Source organism: Ahaetulla prasina, chromosome 3 (assembly GCF_028640845.1).
Source record: "Ahaetulla prasina isolate Xishuangbanna chromosome 3, ASM2864084v1, whole genome shotgun sequence".
In the NCBI taxonomy this organism is placed as follows: Eukaryota; Metazoa; Chordata; class Lepidosauria; order Squamata; family Colubridae; genus Ahaetulla; species Ahaetulla prasina.
Genome location: NC_080541.1, coordinates 28,783,947 through 28,789,390, shown reverse-complemented (window position 1 = coordinate 28,789,390; position 5,444 = coordinate 28,783,947).

Here is a 5,444-nt window from a genome sequence, read left to right as displayed (position 1 = left end):
GGAAGGACTGTATGTACTTGAAACTGTTTTTGCCAGCTCTTAAATCAGCTAGCTTCAGTATTAATTTGCTCTACTATTCCTGAAAACCTATAATTCAAACTTCATTAACAATAAAATATTAGTAATTAAGGCTTACAAATGCTTAATTTAACAGAACAGTTAATTTTCGAAGAAGGGGAATGGTGTTGCTGATCTTAATGACCGACTCCATTCTGTTGCAGGTGTCTATAGAGCAGCTAATGACACATGGAACACTCTATTGCTAATTCATTTCAAAGATGTCATCAGGGCAGAACATTTACCAGTCAGCAAAATAATCTGGAGAACACCAAAGAGAACCAGGATGGGTTACAGTGGCATATTTTAAAATAAAGGTAGTCTTCAACTTATAACCATTCATTTACTGACCATTAGAAGTTACAGCAGCATTCAAAAAAGTAATTTATGACCAGTCGTCAGACTTATGACTGTTTTATCATGTGATCAAAATTCAGGGATTTGGCAATGGGGATGTATGAACGATGTTTGCAGCTACCCAGGGTCAAAAAAAGTTAATGAGGAGACAGGATTCACTTATCAATCTCATAATTCACTTAACAGCAGTGATTCCTTCATTGACTCTACCCCCTCTGCCACTCCTTCTCCTTCTCCTACATCTAGCTACCTTCTCCAACTCCATCACTAGTTTTTCTTTGTTCGGCTAAGTAAACAAGCTAAGGCTTCTACTACAACTTAATGTGTACAACTGTTTATGATTTTTTTTTTGAGGTTGCCTTTTCTGTAATTGGAGCTTTAGTTTTGCTTCAGAGGACTAGGTTTCGATCACCAGTGAGATTAAAACTATAAGAACAAGATTGCAAATTAGAAATTATCTTGCACACTGATTAGGGAAAGTACAGTGGGCATTTTGTAATAATGTCAAAGAAATTTCCATGGTAGTGTATTGAAATTTTATTTATTTAGTTCATTTAAATTTATCTTTTGCAGATCGTTGCCAGCATTTTATAAATTGTTCTCTCTTGCACAAAAAAAAAAGTCATATGGAGCCTATAAATTTGTTGCATAAATAAGAAATTAAGAGCTGTCATTTCATAATTATAGGCCTATGACTAACAGTAATAAGGTATATCCTGCTATTTTAATTGCAGGTGTATGGTCATTATCAATATATGTGTTGAATTATTTGACTGTTTCTTTTTGCTAGGTTCTAACTAGAATATTTTGAAAATCAATATGACATTTTCAACATAAAATCTTATAATAATAATAACAGAGTTGGAAGGGACCTTGGAGGTCTTCTAGTCCAACCCCCTGCCCAGGCAGGAAACCCTACACCATCTCAGACAAATGGTTATCCAACATTTTCTTAAATATTTCCATCTGTTAAAGGACAGTTATTAAAATACGAATGCTAACTTTCCACAAAAATAAATATATTGTTTTATATATTTGTGATGGAAGTAGACCAGAAAATCATGTGGTAGGTGACTAATTTTGGGGACAAAATGCATACTAACTAAAAAAATAGTTCACGCCTGATTTTATACATTTTGTGTTCCTTTTTAGCTACTGTTGTCTATAATAAGTTATAGATAGGTGAACATATGGTTTCAGATTTAGAAAAAAAGGAAGTAAAAAATGGCACATATTATCTATAGATGATTCTACAGATGGAAAACTCATTCAGGCTTTCTAGAATTATATGTATCCCCCAAATCCCTACAAAACTTTACTGCCAAACTGTAATATACTAGAAGGAAAAAGAGTACTAAATAGGTTGGGAATAATCCTACTAGCTGCATGTAATTTAATTTAATATGTAGACATAAAGTCATTATGGCATTGTTTTTTTTAGCTCCACCAAATTCTTGAAATTCTTAGTCCAAAAGAGTTTCAATTCTATGTATATAGAAAGGAGAGGCCAAGCATTTGAAAATTGTACAGAAAGCTATTTCTTTAAATCACTTTTTCAAATTCAGTCACTTCAAAGATGTACACATTTTTAACTTATTTAATTACCAACCAGCATGTCTAATAGTTATGCCACCTAGAACACTATAAGTCCATTCAGCCTAAAAATATTTAATTGGAAAAGTATAATTTTAGATTCTGATTGTTCCCTGCTTAAAAATGACTAAAGGATGTGAGATCAAAGTACTGCATTGAATTAACTCAGTTGGAAAGATTTGTTGTCTCCCTGCGTTAGGGATTTAGCACCAGAAATTGTGAAAGCAGTTGACTTATTTATTAAAAAACCAAGCCTAGCTTAATGTTAAATTGGAGGCAAAGGAAGCAAAGCATGGCTATAAAATATTTTTAATAATAAAAATAATTTATTAAACTTGCATTAGTCTTTGAACTTACAAATACTGAGACAAATTTCACAAAAATAGTCTTATCTGATGGTGAATTCTATCATAATCAAAATCTGCACAATTATATCTGATAATGCCAACTATATCCATTCAAGAGCCTGACACATCTGGTAATAATGAATTTTCTTCTGATTTGATCACTTCAAAACATTTTACAGAGGAGTGTCCTAAGGCTTCAGTGGATGCAAATTGTGGTAGCTGGTATGTTAATTGGTACATAATACTGGTAGTCCTCAAACACAATTGAGCCCAAAATTTTTGTTGCTAAATGTGACATTTCTTAAGTGGATTTTGGCCCATTTTATGACCTTTCTTGTCATAGTTGTTAAGTGAATCACCCACTTGTTCAGTTAGTAATGCAGTTGTTAAGCGAATCTGGCTTTCCCATTGATTTCGCTTATCAGAAGGTGATCACATGACCTTGCAACACTGCAACTGTCGTAAATATGGGTCAGTTGCCAAGAAATTTGATCATGTGACCATGAGGATGCTGCAACGGTCATAAGTGTGAAAAGGTCATAAGTCCCTTTTTTTTAGTGCTGTTGTAACTTCAAACAGTCACTAAATGAACTGTTGTAAATCGGGGATTATCTGTATTACGGTAGAAGTATATTAATTTGTACCGTAGGATCTGCGCCGGTTGACAGGCGTTTCCCAAGCAGAATTTAATTCTTAGTTTTAACGTTTAAAGTTCCAAATGTCACTTTTTCCCTGATTTGGGCTAAGCAATAAATCACAGACCTATTGATACTGCACACTTAGCTCGTTCGCTTGACTTGGCAGAAATCTCACCATCTCGGCTTGGATTCCTTGGCATCTTTATTTCAGACAAGGAAAGCCATCCAGAACACTTCTTTGCTCACTGCGAGTGCAAAGACAGTTATACTTTCCAGGATTTAAACTTGCCTTTCCCCCACTTTTTTTGTGAATCGGATTGTAAATCCCTTTGATCTTCTCTTTGGTAAAAACGTATGTCTTCATCAATCAGTTTAAATCTTCAGAAACAAAGAGAAGAAAATGGCAAACCCTAATGGTTACAGACAGGGGACACGGTGGCTCAGTGGCTAAGACGCTGAGCTTGTCGATCAGAAAGGTTGGCGGTTCAAATCCCTAGTGCCGCATAACGGAGTGAGCTCCCATCACTTGCCCCAGTTTCTGCCAACCTAGCAGTTCAAAAGGATGTAAAAATGCAAATAGAAAAATAGGGACCACCTTTGGTGGGAAGGTAACAGCATTCCATGTGCTTTTGGCATTTACTCATGCCGGCCACATGACCACAGAATTGTCATTAGACAGTGCTGGGTCTCTGGCTTAGAAACGGAGATGAGCACTGTGTCAGGCCTGGAAACCATACTAGACTTTAGGGTTCCAGACGCTGCCACATTTTTCCCCTGAGGGGAAGAAGGGGGGTTGAGGGGTATGGTAACATTCTTCAAGCGGTCGAGGTCGGATGGTGTTCATGTCTGCAGGAAGAGTGGCGAGAAGATATTCGAATGAACTGGGAGAACGTGGGACCATGTGACCATCAAAGGGGTCAGGGGGGTGGGACTCTTGGGGTTTGTATAACTGGGAAAAGAATCCGGAAATTCAGTTTTGGAATTTCACTCATCGTGTGCCAGTTTCCTCATGCTAGTAAAGAACTCTGAAAAACAATGGCTTCTGAGTTTTTTTATGCAGAAGAGGTTTTTCTGGAACCTTGACACACTGTTAAGTTTGGCATGTTTCCCTAACGACAAATGATGCGACGCTCCTGATTGGCTGGTTCGCGGCGCGGGAGTTTTCTTGGTCTCGCATTGGCTGAGCTGTTCTGACAGCCAATATAAAAGGGCTGTCCGCTTTTTCGTTCCAGGGTTGCCTTGTTAGTTGCGGTTATAAATAAAGCATATTGTTAGAAGCCTGGTCGCCTCAGTCATTAACCCCTTCTGTCAAGGACAGAACAAGCACCACCCCCTAGAGTTGGAAATGACTAGCATGTATATGCAAGTGGAACCTTTAATGGTTACAGATTTCAGAGGGTGTAGATACAGAGCTGTGCTTCTTGACAAAAAAAAAAAGCATTGATTTGGGAAGGAAAGAAAGAGTAATTTGTACCTCTTTTGTCAAAAAATTCCTTCAGACAGGATGTTTCATTTCTTTATTAAATTTATATCTGCCACTTCCACCGATAAGGCGATGATAACTGAGACTGCTGACATCGTCGGAGGAAAACAGCTTTAACCATTATAAAACAAAGGAAAGTTGGAACTCAAAAGAGAGGTCCATTACAGATAAGAGGTAAAAATATTTCCCCTTCAAATACTGCTGTAAGTGGATTTTCATTGCACCTTGGTAAGTTCTCGGATTTGTGAACTTGCCCAATTGGTTCCAACCCTGCTTGTTGGTAACTTTGGACTTAACACTGGATAGTGACTTGTCAACTCTTATTTTGAATAATGTGGAACTAATTAATTGAACAATAGTTATTTATGCTAGAAGTGTATAGATGTTGAGTTCAGCAGGTAAAGCTTTTTTTCTTTTTAAACTCACTATCTGAGATCCATTTGTTGGGCCTTTGGAAGAGAGGTTTTTTGTTGTTATTGTTTGATCCTAAGTTATGGACCCACATTCAAGATGCCACTTTTCCTGTTTTCAGGAAAGAAACCATAGGTTGGCTTAGCGTGAGATGCGAATTCAGCCAGACATCATAAATAGTTGCCACTGATTAAGGATGCACAGAATGTTTTGAGCTTTAAATATTCTGAGTTTAGAATGTCTTGCATTTCAGTAGGTTCCCCCATCCCCCGCCCGAAAGTCAGGACAAAACATATTAAATTATTTCAAAGCTTGAAACAAAATATGTTTGTTTTGAACATTGTTAGAATCCTAAATCCTGTGATTGGCTTGTTTTTTTTAGTTCTGATTGGATGATTCGCATGTTGGTTCCTTTGGCAGGTTGACATTGACATTAATAGCTGCTAAGGGCTTTCTGTTGCAGGCTGTTTGCAAAATGCAGTGCATTGCTGTTCTGTATATAGTCTGGGCATTTTTTGGGGGGTGGGGAGGCACAATTGTAGTCAGCCAAATATCATA